Source organism: Haliotis rufescens, unplaced genomic scaffold, assembly GCF_023055435.1.
Source record: "Haliotis rufescens isolate VD_foot unplaced genomic scaffold, xgHalRufe1.0.p SCAF_8, whole genome shotgun sequence".
Classification (NCBI taxonomy): domain Eukaryota; kingdom Metazoa; phylum Mollusca; class Gastropoda; order Lepetellida; family Haliotidae; genus Haliotis; species Haliotis rufescens.
Window position 1 is genome coordinate 8,272,302 of NW_025964372.1, and position 20,427 is coordinate 8,292,728.

Sequence of the window (20,427 nt, forward strand, 5' to 3'; positions counted from 1 at the left end):
GTGCTAGCACTATAAGTCGGCATCAGTCCGGACTAGTACAAGCAGCCACACACACACACACACACACACATACACGTGCATGCACGTCGCTATATAAGTGCAAAAATCTTGGACGCGACGTTAAACCCCATTTCACTTCACTTCACGGCTATGGAGCTGAGACAAAGAGACCCACACGAGCGTTACACACGAGTGACGAACGGGGTGCACACGGGTTGCGTTGCCCATGCGTGTAAGGGGAATGAATTTCAAGGCAGTAGTGTATATATATAAAATTGTAAATATAGATAATTTCATACTTTAAAGTTACACGGATTCTTTCATGCTGACTGGCTGAATGGGTAGTCACGTGATCTGATATTTGGAAAAGTTACACACGATGTGAACATTTTTTTGTGAAATTGATCGTGTGAACTTTTGCCGGAACAACTTTTCGGGGTTTCCCCGAACTCTCGATCGCATCGCTTTTCTCTTTTCTTTTTAACTCCTACATATATCAGCAATACAATTAATTTGGTATTTTGCCTGGTCTTGTAACATTTTGTCTGACTTATAAATAAATGGTTTGGTTCTCGTGTTTGATGTCATCTGCTACAGGAAACAAAATGGATTGTCCTTACGGTGATATGGATATGGAATGGCTATCTGTGAATATAAGTAACGCAAGTGAAGAAAATAAAATCTGCAAAATTACTACGGGGAAATTGATTTATTGTGCGATATTGACTTTGATGCCTTGTTTTCGGAAATGACAGGAATCTAGCACTAAGACAATTGCGAATGACAACAATGTTGTACCCTGCTCAGGTGTGGCCGCCGACGCAGATCAAAGCGACTGCTCCTGATCAATCCCAAAGTTATCACTATCGTATCGGAAAAACACCTCCAACATTTGGAGAATCACAGCAAATCTACAATGAAAAACACTAAATGGGCTCTGAAAATTTTAAATCGCAAGCCAACTGAATTAATGTAGCTTTTAAATAAAACAAACATGAAAAGGTAAGGAAAGAAACATAAATAAAAATACAAAAACAAACTTGCCTACCTATTTTACCAATTGGTCATCGGAGACGAGAAAATATCCGTAGACTGGATTACTGTTCCGCTTTCTGAGTTGGCCGAACTTCTCATTGCATTGTGTTTTGTCACTCTGAATCTTTATGCATAGATCTAAATATGAAACAGATGAGGAGGTGTCACTGGTCACCTATATTTCTAGTTCAGATGGTTAATTTAATGGAAGAGGATTGGATATTTGATTGTTATTGAACGATATCAGATAATCGATATATCTGAAGCTTAAGTTAAACTTGTTGGCCAGATTACTTTGTTTGGACTTTGTCAATCCAAGCAAAAATTCCGATTCATATTATGCAAGATACTGACCGGAAGAAGGGGAGCACAACTGGTACCCATAGCGATGCCAACTTCTCGCCTTAATGTTACACCCAAATTTTACGTAGATGTTATGAATGAGGAAGTCCAGCATTTCAAAGATTGTTTTTCTTCAGCAAACATCAGATAGTATTTGCTTTCATTTTTTCACAAATTGGCCTTAACCTCTGAATATAGATACGTAACTTTATCTGTGGTCAAGCATGTGGCCGCCATCTTGTGAGGCAAAATCAATTGACCAACAATCACTAAATAAAAGGAGTATAACGAGGAGCATCGATGTCTGGCGACGAGGATACTGGTGAAGTATTTGAAATAGCCGTCTTTCGCGGGGTTTGATGTGCATGCGGAGGCAAATGTGGGACCGCGCTGGACAAAATGGCAGTCTCGATTAGAACGTTTGTTGGTGGTTTAAACACTGATGATGATTCCCGCAAACGTGCCTTGTTGCTGCACTATGCTAGACCAAATGCTGGGTAAATATTTGACACATTCAGAGGGACAGGTCATGATGACGATTAAATTGCCAAAAGAAACTGACCGCCAATACCGCATTTAAACTATACAATAAACAATGGGGTCGTGGAGAGAACATTGATACATATTGAACACGTCTTCACGTGACTTTGATAACGTTGAAAAGGAAATTGCTACACAAATTGTGTTTAGTTTCACATCGCAGTGTGTAGACAACCATGCTTATTTGCTAGGTGCAAGGGCGAAGGGATGAAGTGAATGTGGAATTCTAAATAGTTTTTAACGCGTGTGCCAAGAACAGCATGTTGATACTGATTTTACGAATGCTTCGCATTCTGATCGTACAGACACAGAAGATAAACACTAACTCATGTCAGCTTTAGATGAAATTCACACAATCATGCATATAAAGTCTGTTAACGGAAAGGAAGTTCCTGACATTATTAACCTACTGACCATCATATTATGTTATGTATGAAAATATTTGGGATGTCCTAAGCGTGATGTGTCGTCGGAATAATGTGCCATTCCACGGTATTCATAAGACGAAACGTGGAAAGACTGTGAAACTTCTTTTCGTGAAACATTACGATCAAAGATGGATTTAGACGACTCGAAGATCATCTATGAACGGGCTCATCTTATTAACTGTAGGAAAACTATTATCATGAAGATATTGGACAACAGTATGAAAGATGTGGTAATGCGTAAAGTTTGATCACCTAAGGACCCGGGCGTAACTGTCTTCGAAGTCTACTCTTTGACAGTAAGGATGAAACGTAAAAAGCTGAAACTTATCATAATTGCAGAGAGATAGGGTGGATGAGGCCGCCTCAGGTTTGACAAGTTAGTTTTCGAGAATAGCATAACTGTGATCTGTAATCCGCAAAGCGACCCACCTGTGTTTTTCGATGGAAAGTCAAACTCAGCAGAAGGAGAAAGAACAGAGAACTATATATACGGATGTGGCCGGGCATTTTTTGATGGAGTTATGTCCCTTATAAAAATATTCTGTTTAGTTTTAGATTTGGATTTGTCTGGGAATCCCAGGGAGTTGGTAATAAAGCAGCTTTCTTAAACGAATAAATGATTGTTTTGTGCAGTCTGTCTTCTCTGACATCCAAAGCGTCCTTCTCTCGATATATTTTCCAATATTAAGCATTTCGTTTGTTTTGAACCTTACTTGTTAAATATGGAATCCAAAGAGTCACGCCACTGAATTACCTCATTACGGCTTGGTGAATCACCTTTACATAAAACTATTGGAAGTACCAAGACGCTGTCGGTTTTGTGTAATATGTAGCAATAACATTGTTAAAAGATGTATTTCATTTTCTATACGAGTGTCCTGCAAATCACGACTTGCGATATCAATTCTTTGGAAAGTTACCTGTGTACATTGATAAGATAAAACTTTATTGAAACATTGCAGCGTTATAATTTTTCAACTCTAAAGAATTGTTCTGACTGCTCTAGAGATGCATTAGCATTACGTTTTTCGTACGTATGACAAACATGTTTCAGCATGTTTGACTACTCAATGAATGTTTATTTCACTTTTATACGTGGGCCAAAGGTCTCTTGCAAAATAATTTGATTGATTGATTGAACCCAATTGTTGTTGTACCCAAGAAATCGGAAGGTTTAAGAATGTGTGTTCCCGCGAGAGGCAAAAGTGGCAATCCAGAAAGTGAGAGATATCACACCTCCCATAGATGATCCGATTTCCTAATTAAATGGTTCCACTGCATTTAGCAAGATAGATCAAAATGCTGGCAATCACCAGTTACAAACGTTAGTCTTTTGGAATAAACACGGCCTCAGAAATATTTCAGAACAAGACAGAAAATAACTGATATCATACAAAATATTCCTGGATGTCGGAATATTTCCTATGATATAATTGTTCCTGGAAAAACAGAAAAACAGCATGATGAAACTTTCTGGAAAAGTCTCAATGGAGACTTGAGAAATTGGTCTTTCTCAGAACAAATCAAAGTCGGAGATCACATTTTTGATCATGTATTAGGAACGAATTTTATGGCACTGTGTCATCCCTGACTAGGCCACAAGAGCAGATACTAAACAGATATGGAAGAAACCTGAAATCCAAGCATTCATACGTCATAATTATAAGGATGCACACAGCCCCACAAAGGTCAACTTTGATCCAAGAAAAGAAATTGATGTATTTGTTGACGCCAGTCCTGTAGGTGTAGGTGCCATAGTCACACAGGTGGGGAAGGTTCTCAAGTTATACCAGCCGTGCATTATCTGACTCTGAAACCAGGATGCTGGCTGTTGTATGGGCTGCAGAACATTTTCACCTGTACACATACACTCTTCAAAAAAAGAAACGCACAGGTAGATTTTTAGTAAATGTACCTCGATCATAGATACAGATATGAAATTTTGGAGCTCGATAGTCACACGTTGTCGCTGTACAAAACTGAAAACTGTTCATTGTCATGTCAGATAAGGCCACAAGGTTGCGCTAAACTCGTGTGACCGCCCCGGGCAGCAATCACGGCTCTGCATCTCCTCGGCACTGACTGGATAAGAGTACGTATTCTGTCCTGCGGAATTCTGCTTGTAACGCCTTGGCCAGTTATGGGACTGTCTGCGCACAAGTCGATCGAGTTTATCCCAGAGGTGTTCGATTGGGTTTAGATCTGGAGATCTCGACCGCCAGGGCAAGCAGTTGATGTTAGCATTATGAAGGTAGTCTACCGTGACACGAGCTGTGTCCGTTGGAGGCTGTCCAGTTGAAACAGCTCCCTCTGGCGGTCAATTATTGGAAGAAGGTGAGGTTGAAGAATTTGATTCATGTAGCGATTTGCTGTCAAATGTCCCTGAACCACAACCAAGGCAGATCTCTTGGTGTAGGATCTGCCCCCCTCCCACACTATGACACTACCGCCACCGAAATTGTCAAATGCACGTACATAATGTGGGGCAGAACGCTCATTTCGAGGACGATAAACAAGTTGTCTTCCATCTCGCCGGTGAACAAGAAATCGTGATTCATAGCTAAACCACACTCGTCTCCAGTTTCTCAAATTCCAAGGCTGTAAGGTATGGCACCAACGCAAGCGTCGCTGTCGATGGATCTGTTGCAATACAGGGACGATAACTGGTCTTCTGGGTCGGATTCCAGCCTCGCGAAGATGGTTCCTGACAATCTGGTTCGATATCCTCCTTAAACCAAGGATGCGTCCCGTCTCCGTAGCTGTGGCATTGCGATGACGTAGGTGGAACAGTCGAATGTAGCGACCCTGTGTAGGGGTGGTAACTCTTGGTCGGCTGGTTCTCGGACGGTCTACAGTGGAATTGAACTGTGTGTATCGGTCACAAAGGCGACAAGTGGCTTGCAACAGAAGACTGCGATTCCCCTCTTTGGATACGTCCTATGGCGATGTTCCGATCGGCAGCGCTGTGTCTCGGCATATTCAAACTTGAAAAATGTTGACAATTGAATAACAAATTATTGGCTTATGCTTGCCTTTTTATATCCACTACCACGAGTTATGAATGCCATAACTTGCACGTGCATTTTGCTTTACTGTTTTCCTCCATGACGTTTTTGAACAAGTGTGAAAACAATGCCGTTTAAGACATTCCACATCGACAATGGCTGCGTTTTGACGCACCGTTTGTCGAATATCAGGCCACCAACATTTTCCAATAACATATATTTATCTCCAATTTATATACGTATATATATGTATAGTCAGGTTCAGTGAACTACATACTACCTGTGCGTTTCCTTTTTTGAAGAGTGTATGGAGAAAGCTTCCACATAATCACATATAACAAACCTTTGTTTGGGTATCTACAAGAGTCGAAAACCTGAATCCGTAAGAATAGAACTTTAGGGAATACGGGTGACTCATACAAAGAGTATTTTGTTTTAAACAAGAAATTTATGTAGATATTGAAGTAGAACACAACTTTAGCAACTAATTGATTTTCAGTAGGGGCCGTTTTTTTCGAAAAACACAATCAAGTCCCTGTTTTACTGAAATGAAATTACATATGCCTCGTATTGTAGGATAAAAATAATTTCTTGCAGACAGTGTGCATTTATATATTCAGAAGTCATTCACAATTTCTTTTATTGAACTGTGACCTGATCAAGACTATTAAACATTGGTAGCATTGGGGACAAGCGGCTATCTGGTATCTCCAAACCTGATGCTTCAGACAAAGCCTTGTCTTGATGCTTTTTAAGGAGAAGGAAAACGCTCATTCCAAAAGCCTGCTGCCTCGGGTTTAACCCATCCATGGGAAAGGCTACTGGAAAGCTGAAGTCGGAGTCCGTAAGTCAGTTCGCTGTTGTCTTCAAAACCCTTGAGGCAGCCCTTGCGACGTTTGTGATACCAAGCAGTATTGGATTTTGCCTTTCCCATGTATCTATCAGTGAGAAGTGGAAAGGGGTGGCGGTATTCACAAAGATTTTCAGAATTTTCTTAAGCCTTATGAATTCTTAGTTTCCCTCACAACCAACTTAAGTTTTAAGTAATTTCTAAGGTCACATTCACAGAGCTTCTTAGTGGTTAGTTCAGTGCTTAAATATAAGATACCTCATGAGCTTACGTAAGTCCTTAAGAATTTTCTTAAGACATCCAATATCCAACCACTGCTAGACGAGATGTACTGCAAAGATATTCTGACAAAGAACTTATCAGAAGATACAGGTTAAACAAAAGTTGTATCGAATATGTGACTGGCTTAATAGCTGATAAAATATGTCCGAGCACCTCTCGTTCTCTTGCTATGATAAGAACTTAGAAAGTTGCAGCAACGCTACGTTAAATTGATAAAGACAAAATGCAGTTCTGCAACGAGATTAATTTGGGGCTTTCCCATCATCGGTCATTTGAGCAATAGATCAGATTGTGTCAGCTTTGTCCGACGCTGATATAGCATCCCAGATTATCTTGTCGGAATCAAGCGGCGTTTTACAACATCTGTCGACGAACCGCCATGTGTTAATTGTGAACAGTACCATAGTATTAACACGCAGCTTGTATTTGATCCAGACAACATGATAAATGACCTTGTTGCAAAGTGGCCAGGCTCCTCTCACGACTCTAGAATCCTCACCGAAAGCAGACTAGTGGCTCCCCCTGTAGAAACTGGCTGCTTACTCCGTAGCTGAGGACAAATCCTGGCTCACAGAGCTCCTACAATCGATAATATTCTCCTACAATCGTAAACACGCAATCGTAACGAGAGTTACCCCCCTTCAAATTAACAAAAGTGAGAACTGGTTGTTGTGGAAAGTTTAAGTGTTTAAATGTGAAAGGATATTTGTTTGTTCACATATATAGAAAGTAAACATAAAAAAATTACCCATACAATAATGTGAGTTCTATTTAATGACAGAAAGTCCAGAAATACATAGAAACGAATTCGACCATTATAATTATGTTTAAAACCCCAAAACATTTGTCTATATATCTTACAGTCAATGTGTAAAATGTGATTTACTTAGGCAATTTATAAAAAGCCGATATCATTATATATGAGTGACTAAAAATTCTGTCAACTGTAATTGTCAAAATATGATGTATAATTTCTGAATCATTAAACATTTACCCAGTTTACTTGTATGATAATACATTTAACTTCACACAAGAAACATTATATGACAGACAGACAGATTGTATTGTAGTAAAGGCAAAGGAACCATAGTACATAAAGTCTTCAATACATTATTGTTGAGAGTTATACACATTTAAATTCTTCCCGCATTTTGAATACATATTTTAGAAGTTTAACAAATTTAAAAATTACTTCTGGTTGAGATAAAGTCAGCAGAGAAGCAATGCTGTAACACATATCACACTTTCTTGGAAGCAACTGGTCCTGTTTGTCATCATATCAAACACAGTTACACAGAATATGATATTCATCCTTAGGCAACATGCACCTTTTACACTGGCCATAGATAACAACATTGTATAGCACTGATAAACATACCTGTCAGGTGATAGTCTCAACAGACGGAGTCAGTACTTTCTACACTTAGTGACATAGGCACCCAACGATGGACATCTTTTAGTTTCTCCATAAGCACACAATTGAGGACTAATACTCTATTCTAAAACAAATTTTCAAAATCTTCTGTGGATCATTTCTACATTATTATGAACTGTATGCCCCCATATTTTGGGAACAATTTCCTTATAAAAATATAAAAAGCATTCAACACAGATACACCATACTGTCCAATGAAATACTTAACTGGAAAAAGTGCTTTACACGCTTGGTCACCTAAGGTCTTACATTTTATTGATTTTAACCATGTCATTGGCACCCAAATACAAATAACTTTGAACCCTGAAATGCAATGTTGTAGTAAACAGTAGTAAAACATGAGAATATGACTGAATGAAAAATATTAAAATTCTGACATGTTATCAATGTATCTGTTGATAAATGACATTTTGCCCACTGTGACCTCACACATCAGCCAATAGTATCATATTGACAATAAATTTAACTGATGAAAAGGAGTATGGTTCTGTCAAAATATTGTTCTTTTGAAAATCAGGTTTCCGATCTGTCTATTCAACTGCATTGCATTTTGAAAATATGTGGGGAACTCTCCTGCAATTAAAAGTGATATGCAAACATGGTATAAATATTAATTCTATTCATTCTTGAAGCTGAAGCTCCATGATTTTGTTTTTAAGGCTTAAACATTAAGTTTCAAGTTTAAGTTTTTGTAGAGAATCATAACTTTCACCCACAGGAAGGTTTGTCTAGAGGACTTTGACTCCTGGACAAGGCTCCATCCTGCTGGTCTCTTCAAATACCCTTCACCACAATCTTGCATTTTGCAGAATTTGTTTAGGTGGATAATCAAGATTGGTTATTCTATGGCGTTGAAGTTTTATATCTTAAATATGGATGCGTTTATAGAAATGTGTATGGCCACTTATAGATAGGAGGTACGTTGCTAACACAATAGGTTTTCATAGCGATTCTGTTATGTAGAGTTATGCTATATGAATAATTATACTGAAAGCAAGGTCAAGGGAATACATCAGTAAAATTTCCTTGCATTGACTGTGTCAGAAAGGCTGACCACATGTAGGAGGGATGTATCCATAGCTGGTGGTATTCCAGATATGGATACATTATTCTTTCAAAGAATATCCCACACCAGCATTGACGTGGAACTCAACGTAGGGACCACTACCTGTCGAAATAAAACTATATTGTTACTTACATAAAGAAAATTGAGAAAGTTTTATTCCCAATCAATGTGTTAAATGATACTTAAGAAACAATTGATGACAACCTTACAAGGGTGTGCATAGCTTGGTTCAAATTTAGCAATCTTTATCAATATTAACTTTCATCATGACTAACATAAGAATTGTATACATATGTAAATTCAATTTTTTTAAGAACTGTTTATACATTGTATGGGCCACCAAAATGTACTTAATGACACCAAATACAATTGTTTATACATGGCAGTTAGTTTAGACAATATTTGTATCGCATTAAGATTAAATGTATATTGGATCTGGTGATAAATACACTATAAACATACTATTCCATTTAAAATGAAAAAGAATATTTAACATTATTTGAATCTTGATTATATTTCGATACTACAATCTATCTTCATAATTATCGATCAATGTGGTCTGCCGTGTGTCCAAATAACGAAACGAGTCGCCCCACTCCCTGCGTCCACGTTCGATTTAGATGAGAACTTCGTTGTGGACGTCCAGTACTGCTTTACATGGAAACGAGCAGGCTTCCAGGTGGTAACTGTCCCAGGAGGTCCACTAAACCCGCAACAAACTACGGGAGGGTCAGGTCGTCATAGGTGACATTTTTGTTGACGAACTGTACAGCGGGATGCGCGTGTGGCCAGAGCTGTGGGCGAATGACTCTATCTGTGAGCTTGGTGTCTCTACCCGACTTCATGCTACTGGGGTTCCTACCATCGCGCAGGCCTGCCGACTCCACCGCCAGCATGTCACACGCTCTGATCTGTAGGTAGGACAGTCTCCTTAAATCCTAAAGATTTAACGTTTCGAGCGGTTGTGCCTCAACACAATCCCCACTCGTTCTCTGCTGAGTATTAAGCGGAACACGTGCGGCAGCCCCGATAACTTGTTGTTCAGCGTTTAGGGTCTTCAGCTTCTGGGTGAGCTCGGCGATGGAAATTTCCTTCTGCATCACGGCGATTTGCGTCCTGAGTTCCGCTTCTTGCATTTCCACGGATTGATAAGTCATGGAAGCTGCTTCTGGACGGGGCCTATTTGGGTAGAAGTTGTCAAGGACCGATCTCCCTGCTGGAAATCGATGTCTCCATGCGCCCCTAGCACTGTAGTGTCGCGCTCTAGATATGTCATGTCAAGGTTTTACTGCAGCTGATACAGTCGAATTAACATAGTGTGTAATCATGCGTAACCAACAGTCCTGCGTTATGTTTAGCAACTTCACAGTCCTTAGCCAAGGCATTCCCCCCGTCACAAATATCCAAACTTTAGCAAGGCGAACACTTGAGTCTACGCCGATACTGTGTAACAGTGCATAAATAACAATCCTGCGTTTTCTGAAGGCAACGTTTGCCGAGGCGGCACAGCCAGGCACGCCCACAGTCACGGATATACCAACTTATCAAAGCGATACCGACGGAACAAAAACAAACATTTGTTCGAAGTAGCGTTTAGCTAGCCAATGCCACCGAAAGGCGGGAATTTAAACATGCCGCAAGGGATGATGGGAATAGGATATTAGGTCTCGTCAGCCCGACACGAGAACATAGAAACAGGCATTATGGGTAGAAACTTGACCCGGAAAAGGCCTAGCAGACCGAAAAACTTTCTAAACAAAGCTCTACCCCAAGTGGAACCTAGCAGGCTGAAAACTGTATTAAACAAAGCTATACCCCAAGTGGAACCTAGCAGGCTAAAAACTGTACTAAACAAAATTATACCCCAAGTGGAACCTAGCAGGCTGAAAACTGTACTAAACAAAGCTATACCCCAAGTGGAACCTAGCAGGCTAAAAACTGTACTAAACAAAGTTATACCCCAAGTGGAACCTAGCAGGCTGAAAACTGTATTAAACAAAGTTATACCCCAAGTGGAACCTAGCAGGCTGAAAACTGTATTAAACAAATGATAAATGCGAACGCCTTTACAAAAAAACAAGAAAGCCTCACATGGACACGCATAATAAACAGACTACACTACAAACGGGTTGTGGCAAAACACATGTTGTTGAGGATCTTAAATAATCACTTTCAATCTACCGACAGAAAATGTGAAAATTATCGATCAATATATCGTCTGCCGTACCTGGAAATGCTGCGTTGATCGTGTTTTGCGCTGTCAAAAAACCCTTTAGTTTCTTCAACGAGTTTTGTCAGAAGCAGGTTTTGGTCCTCAGTTCAGTTAGGTTTTCGCTTTTTGTCAGACATGGTTGTTTGTTTGTTTGTTTGTTTGTTTGTAGTTTAACGCCGCACTCAGCAATATTCCAGATATATGACGGCGGTCTGAAAATAATCGAGTCTGGACCAGACAATCAAGTGATTAATATCATGAGCATCGATCCACGCAATTGGGATCGATGACATGTATTATTTGTGAGTGAAATTGGCCTGTACGAGGAAGGCATAGTTTGGTCTTTCCCTTGTTTCAGGACTGACACAATTATGGTATATGTCCAGGCCATGGGTACAATGTCAGCAAATATTTAGTAGGTCCAGAATTACGATAGCACCACAATCGGGCATATGCCTAAATATCTCCTATTACATGTAATCTGCTCCAGGAGATGAATGAATTTTATTTGACCTAAATATGACACCTCTTCATTTTACAGGGGTGTTTAATTCAGAACTCCAACTAACGACATCTGAAATGTAAAGTGATTGAAGAGTCACAAGATTCTTTGATTTATCAGAGCTAATAACAATTTGACATTACTCAAATAGCATATAAGCATGCTAAAGGTTATTGTTATTCTGACATCAACGCTCAAGACAAGTGTAGGACATCGGCGATTAGTGTCATAAATACTTGTATTTCTAGAGCAAATAGAAGATTATGGTCTGTATCTATACGTGCGACCAATAAAGTGTTTAGATCAGTGGACAATACATTTCTTCTTAAATACCACCAAATCACATGGCAGATATGTGTAACAGACTCATGCTTGTTTACTTTTTTGTTTCCCTTTTCAAATTCATTGTTGCACCACACTTTGGGGGTCAAAGTAGATGCTTGATGTATTTTCCCAGTGGTATACCAGGATATTTCTTTCTTTTTTTAATGTTTAATAATGTTTAATTTGAAACATCAACATTTTCGTTTATTAATTAAGAAGCGATATATTGCTCACAGAGAAAATAAATATTGTGGCCAATGGAATGTGGAATGTAGTATGATGTACTAATAAGATTGTACAATTCACTTTGTGAACCGGTATTGGACTCCGAGCTGAGATTGAGATATATTTTAGTGTTGAAGGCTTCGTAGACCTGAGTACACATTTCATCATATATTTAAATACACAGATAGTGAAATGTAAACATTTTCACACAGCATTTATAATGAATCCACACGTATGATAAAACGTTGTTTTTGAATTATCAAACGCTGTGTTAACAGATTTCCTCCAGTAAATCTTACAATATCCTTTTCCTTATGACAACCGTCACAAACACATGCAAAGACAAGTCATGTCTACCTTGAACCATTTTAAAGCTTTACCAAGGCCTTGTATGTTGTAACCCTGGTCAAACTACTTTTGAACAAGAGTCATATGACATTTATTGAAATTGTCAAAGAAAGAGCACTCTTGGTGTTCTCTCAAAAGGTGTTAAATGCAGACTCCAAAGGCTGGAGCTGCAGAAATATTGCTTGACATAAAGAGAAGGTTGACTGTTGAAAAGTCATACACACTTGTTCATAGTTTCTGTCACTCTGATTCTTAATGCATATATCTAAATATGAAACATAAAAAAGTAAATAAAAATGAGTCACTTTCGCCGGTGTTATTTCTCGTTTAGATGGGTAACTTAATGAAAGGGAATTGGTTCTTTCACCATTATTGAATGGTTACAGATTATAGATATACCCGAAGCCTTAAACATACATCAAATTCCTGAGTTTTTATTTTACCAATACGAGCAGAACTTCCGATACATATGAATACAGAAAAAGATCAGCAACTAGGTGTGACACCTCCGTGCACTTAGAACGACAAGCCGTGGTGGTGGCAAAGAATGGTTTCTAATTTAACACAGTAGAACTACAGAACCGGCCGATCAATAGTTACAGAGTCGAACATAGGAAGGCGACGAAGTGACGTTGACACTTGGGCAGCTGAGGGCTGGACTGGCTGGTCAGTGCTCGTCTCTCCTTGTCCCTGGTTTTCCTCTCTACTACTGCGACTGCGCTCCTCCGATGGTTTGCCGGTTCTCCCTTGTTAACACAACCTGCCTGCTTTTAAAGGCAGCTGACCGATCATTATTCTGCTGAACTAGTCAGTTCTGATTAACTTGACAGTCGCTATGTCAGCAATTATGCCGTTTATATAAGTACGTCAGCTGACCAATTATTATTCTGCTGAGTTGGTCAATTATATAGTGCAGTTGCACGACTATTCAGTGCAGTTGTTAGGGCTCACATAATGCCCATGGCAAATAGTGTTACAGAGGGGAGCATGCCTACAGTCCGTTTGACTCCAAATGAGAACGATGAATTGCAAAATAACTCGAAATCCAGAAAAGTGTATGAAACATCAATACGGTACTTGACCATGAATACCCTGTACCCAACAAAATCTGAATTTTGTTTATTTAAGACCCATGACGGATGAAGTTCTTTAAGAAACTATCATGTAATTTTGTATAGAAATGTGTGCCTGACACGTAGTGGGGACAAACCGTGGAAGGCAAAGCGCAAGCACGCATGCACTGCACGTTCTGTGGTAGGGGAAATGACAGAGCGTTAGAGGGGCCGTCTCATGATAATTTCAGTCGCAATCGGACTCGCTCATGCCATAGATCTCGTCGTCGGAACTGCTGGTGCCTGAACCGACTGCCACTATTATAGGTGGGACTGTTGCTGGCCGAAGTCCATCTCGTGACCAATAACGTGGCTCTATCTCGTCAACGACTGTGGCCACACAACGCCTCCTTGTTTCTACTGTTACCCGACCAAGGGATTCCTTTACGAGTTGTTCAACGTCTCGTAATTTGAACGTTGTGTTCGATCGTCCAACGTCACCCTTGACGATGCCCCATACCAACTCGATTGGATTCAGGTCGCAGTGATAAGGTGGCAGTCGTTAGACAGCGTGACCCTGACCCTTGATGTAACTGTCAACTTTATACACGGGGTCAGGTTTCATAGTTTTGATGATTTCATAGAGCTGTGGTTTCGTCGCTCGAGAAGGAAAGGTCATGTTCCTCCGTTGCAGCCAAGTAACCATGTCTCCTTTACGGTTATTAGAGGTCGGAGTCTTGCTTTCTGGATCATGTACACTATGATACGGTGCATTATCCATGACAATGAGAGACTTGGTAGGCAAAGCAGGGACTAATGTATCTTTCAATCTCTCCAGAAATACATTGCCGTTCATTTCTGTGTGGTAGTCCCTGTTGTCTTTGGCCTTGGCTCTAAAGACGAGGTCACAGTCTGGGAGAAAACCCTGACTAGCAGAACCAGCATGGAGAACTATGAGTCTTTCACCCTTTCCCATTTGTAACTTTCTACCAGACTCCTTACAGTCACCACTGGGTACCCACTGACTGCTGGCTGTGTGTGACGCATTTACCCATGTCTCATCTAAGAAGACGGGCTAATATCCTTCTTCACGTTTCTGCTTGATGGTACGAAGGTAATGATTTCGGAGACGAACAATGTCAGATCGTTCACATAACACAGCCCTATTTTCTCCAGTTATCTTTTTGTATTTGTAACCAAATGTATGCAACAGCTGCCATAGTTTGTACTAAATCATGGTCAGTTTCAAGGTGTTTCTTCAAAATTCAAAAAGGTACAGGTACTTATTTTCTGAGTGCAGTTTAACAATTGCACGTCTGACTTGATCCTTCTGAAAACTGTCTAATTTATCAACTTTGCGTGGTTTTGACATGTTCCCTACCTCCTTGGCCTGACTATTTGTACCTCGTCGACTAACAACATTTTTAAGTTTCTGAGGGGACATACCAAGGGCTTTTGAAGCTCGTTTCAAGAATTTATTAATTGCATAAAAAGGCTTTGCTCTTTCTGCTTCACTTCTAAAGAAATCATACACATTCAACATCAACTGTTTAACATCTGCTGAGTAGCGCATCTTGTCATGGAATGAACACGGCCACTGTGTATACGTGCAGACCGTGATTGCGCTGTTACTTCCACGGATTGTCCCCACTACGTGTCATGTACACATTTCTATACAAAATTACATGATAGTTTCTTAAAGAACTAAACCATCATGGGTCTTAAAATAAACAAAATTCAGATTTTGTTGGGTACAGGGTATTCATGGTCAAGTACCGTATTGATGTTTCATACACTTTCTGGATTTCGAGTTATTTTGCAATTCATCGTTCTCATTTGGAGTCAAACGGACTGTAGGCTACGCCATCGACAACCGATTACCTGTACCCCCATTGGAGTAATGAGTAACACATTCTTCTTTCACATATTCTTAACATGACCTGTTATCTAAAATCGCATGACTATCAATAGCGACAGAGTGACTGCCACGTCTTTGAGCGATCAGAAAACTCCAGATACAAGTTCTAAAATCGTTCCGAATTAAAGAAACTATTAACCTTTTAAATGACTGTTAATGAAATGCATTTATACGTAATCTGTAACTGTTAAAATAAATTAATAGTTATTAACATTTATTAAACAGCATTAACAATTAACTTTGCTCTCTAATCTGACTGACCTGAACAACTTCATGCCAAATAATAATGCATAATATTCCTGCATATTTTTATATTTATTTTTATAATGGGTCATAAAATAGCTTATTGGTTAGCAAAATTCTATAAAACTATTAAATAGGAAAAGTGTGTCCTTCTTTGGTGCGAAACAATTGATAATGTTATGTCACTATTCAGAGAATATCAGTTATGATGCTCAGTCCCAGACATCTGCTCTCGAGCACACAGGTGGCTGGAGTTGAATAACGCCCCAGTCAGCAATATTGCCGCTAAATCAAAGTGGCCTGTATGCATACAAGTCTAGACCAGGCAAACCGCTGACTGTGTAAGGTGATGAAGAAAATACACAATTCTGTGTAGGGTCGTTGAGAATTACACAATCATGTATATTATTATAAAGAAAAACACAATTTTATGTCGTGTCATTACGAAATGCAACATTCTATGTAGTGCATCAAAATCTTTAGAAGGGTAATGCATTATACTCGGAGGCTATTATAAATAAACAGCGTGCATCATATTGTATTTTAGACAATAAAAATGCGCATTACAAGTGTCACCACTTTCAGGTTTGTGTGGGTTCATCCATGTTTGCCCATTACAACAGAAGATCAGTTTGTCCCATAAGACAGTATTTTGTCTGCTACATTGTTTAGTATTAATAATAACAGCATCTATTTCTGAAGACTATTTTAAAAATGTTTCAAAAGCCATGACAGATTGTAAAATGTTTGCCAACAAATGTTCCGCCGGAGGACCCAGAACTATTTTCGATGACGCTTCTATTAGGGTTGTGGAAGGGGCAAAGCTCTCATTGTAGTTTTGTACCACATATAGAATACTTAAGGGCGGCAATCTCCAGATGTATTGAGAGTACGAGGACATGGTTGGAGGGGATCAGATAACCCTCTTCTCTGCTCACTACCCGACTATGGTTCCAATGTCTTGGAGCTTGTAAGGATAACTTAAAAATCTACAATGACACCATGAAACCGAAGATGTGATAAAAACGGGTATCGAATTCTATTCGATAAATCAAAATTTACACACAAAAACCTTGCACATGAAAACATCGAACTAACCATAGCTCATGCATCGGTGGATATAACATTAACTGCCGACAACCCATCAAAACTGTACGCGTTCAATATCAGAACAACAGCTTAACATCAAACATGATGAAATCTATTTTAGAACACACACAGTTCAGTAAAATAGACACTAACCACTCTCTCTCGCTCACAAACACAAGCACAAAAATAATGCCGTCGACTTCAGCCAAGGACGGCGATATGTGCCAGCAGCGTTAATGGTGAAAATAAATACAGACTCGACTTGAACTCTGGGTTCATGTAATTTATAAAGAGCACTGTGACCGTGAACAACTAATTTGGCAGTCATGGACAGTGAAGAGTAGCGGAAGAAGGTTACGTTCAGCCATATCGAAGTGTCACAGAGATAGTCGTTACTGTGACTACGGAGTAAACTAACTGGTACTGTTTCGACAACCTGTCACTCCTACATATAACATTGATAGCCAAGATATGACTTAATTGAGCCCAAGCAGTGCAAATTCCATCAAGTTGCATGCTAGTTCGTTCAGCAATTCATTTTGAAAAAAACATGTATTCTGTAGCCATTATTTGAATGGGAAGAATATAAATAATAATCTTAAAACTTGAGTAATATGATTTAATGTTTATCACTACATGTCACTCCTTTTCGCACGTTCTAAGTTGGCGTATTGGTCCATATGTTAGTACACGTTCCAAGAGAGCACAGTTTTTATTGCGCTCTTGTCGTCATTGTAGAATGAAGCACTTGGTTCAAAATTGAAAAAAGAGGAATCTGATCTACGCTAGGCTACCTCAAATTTCAAGACACAGTACTTTATCTCCTAAATAGAGATGGGGCGGTCGGGTAGCCTAGTGATTAAAGCGTCAGCTCATCACGCCGAAGACCCGGGTTCGATTCCCGACATGGGCACAATGTGTAAAGCCCATTTCTGGTGTCCCTCGCCGTTATGTTGCTGGAGTATTCCTAAAAGCGGCGTAAAACAATACTCACTCACTCACTCCTATATAGATATTTAAGGTCAGGAACATTGTCTCATCTCCTATCAACAACTTGTATGTAGAGGTTGACGAGCCGACACGAAAACAACACTGCATACATTTATCATTGAACTATAGTTAAACACTGATACCAATCAAATCGAGCGCAAGACTGATTTTTCAATCCTCTGTACGAAAACATATTTATCAAGAATACAATCTGCCATTTCTACTTGTGTTATTCTTCAACATTTAGCCTCCTGTCAGTTGGTAAAGCTAGGGTATAAGCTTATCAACAAGTATGTTACTAGTTAAGAAGCAGATATGATATCGAGTGATCTATTTTCACAGACCATCCAAGAATTTACAGTAAATATATACTACCAAATTACATTAAAGTAAATCATCCCTTGTTTTCACTTACTGGGTTTTTTAGTCCAGATTTGAAGAGGTAATTCTACGGCTATGTTGTGTTGGCCATTCAAGTTATATACACTTTTATTTGTAGAAAGGCGATGATCCTCCGATATGCATCCCTCGTGATGAGAGAATCACAGTCAAGCATGATTTGCGTCAATGTGTAGAACGTCCCTTGTATGGTGGCCAAGCTTACCCTTTTAGCGAACACGCGGTTCCATCACTGATTTTCAGTGATCCATTCATATAATTTTAAATACTAGTGTACCTAGTCATAGGTCATATGAAATATGTTTCGGCAGATATTCAACACTGCTCAGTTATAATGTGCGGCGTGGACGTTTTGTGTTAGTTTGCTGAGGATCTAATGTCAGTATACAGGAAAGATAATTTGTTTTTATTTTACTGAGTTTACTATAATTTATAAACACTATGATAACGTACTGGTTATTTGACTGCCATACTTTGATTGTGTTTTGAAATTATATCATATACAAGTTTGTCTGAATATGGCTGAAATAATGCTGAATTCAAATTTCAAGTCACTGACAGATACCCTGAAATTGCAAACACATTCGGTATTATTGTTGCATTTATCGAGGACATGTCAATATCATTAGAAAAGGACTCGACCTTATTATTATGTACAGATGAAAACTTTTAAAAATGCAGCAAAGAGGGTTTGGGTGATGCTGGCATAGTCAGGCTGGTTAGGCTCGTCATCAGCTCAGGGCCCTTGCCCCCTCTACACACAGCCCTAACAGTGAATGGGACTTCTCCCAGGAAGCGCTGCCTGGTCAAACCCACCAAAAACCTTTCGGAGAATGTGAAGACTCTCCAACACTGCAGCCTTCTGCATTACCCAGATTGGCAGAAGGGTTGTATTCCTGGTAGCAAACCCGGGTACTCTCCCAATGTCAGTCAACAGATTTGGAGGTAGCAAACCTAAGGGACCGAGAATAATGGGGAGTCTGCATCCCGAAGTTCGTATGGGTCTGATCTTCCACGAGATGGTAAATAACTCCTCCTCCGAGTAAACTAACTCATCCTCCCTCTTCTACCTTGCCACGTTTAGATGAAGAATGTTGCATTTATCGATTATCATTATTATTATTATTATTTACAGATTAAAATAAAAAAAGCAGCAAAGAGGGTTTGGGTGATACTGGGACGGTCAGGCTGGTAAGGCTCATCATCAGCTCAGGGCCCTTAGCGCACATAGCACTTATGCACAGTGAATACTGCGCTATACAAATGCATAAATTATTATTATATTTTATTATTATTATTATTATTATTATTATTATTATTACACGCAGCCCAGACAGCGAATGGGACTTCTCCCGGGAAGCGCTGCCTAGTCAAACCCACCCAAAACTTTTCGGAGAATGTGAAGACTCCCCGACACTGCAGCCTCCTGCATTACCCAGATTGTTAGAAGGGCTGTATTCCTGGTAGCAAACCCGGGTCAGTGTCTCCCAATGTCAGTCAACAGATTGGGAAGTAGCAAACCTAAGGCACCGAGAACAATGGGGAGTCAGACAACTTGGTACTTGGGATGCAAGCGTGACATTTCGAAGGCGAGGTCCGCATATTTGCCATGTTTTTCCTCAATCTTGTCAATCCCATTCGTGTCAAAGGGGACAGAAATTTTAATGACATAAATGATTTCATGTGATTTATCGAAAAAGGACAAGCTCAGGTGTGTTGGCCTGGATACGCCTGAGGCTGTAAATTGGCCTATTCCAAAGAATTTTGCATTGATCATTTTCCATGACGCCCTCTACATATTCCGGGTCGTACCATGGGTGGACCTCTGTGTCAAAACCACAAGCATGGCGAAAACGGTAATAAAATGATCGAGCTACACCATCCTTTCGTTTAAGATACTGTGTTTGTGCCAAAGCCGGGCATCCACTGACAATGTGTTGGACAGTCTCATTAAATTCATTACATAATCTTCATTTCATATTTACATTTTGATGCAAAATCACACATTGAATGTTTCTAGTGGGAAGTGACTGGTCCTGAGCAGCAAACAGAAAGCTTTCTCTTTCACTTTTCAGGCCAGTCGACTTAATCCAAGCGAAGGACTCTGCAGGATTGCCTCATTTTCTCATTTCATCAAAAACT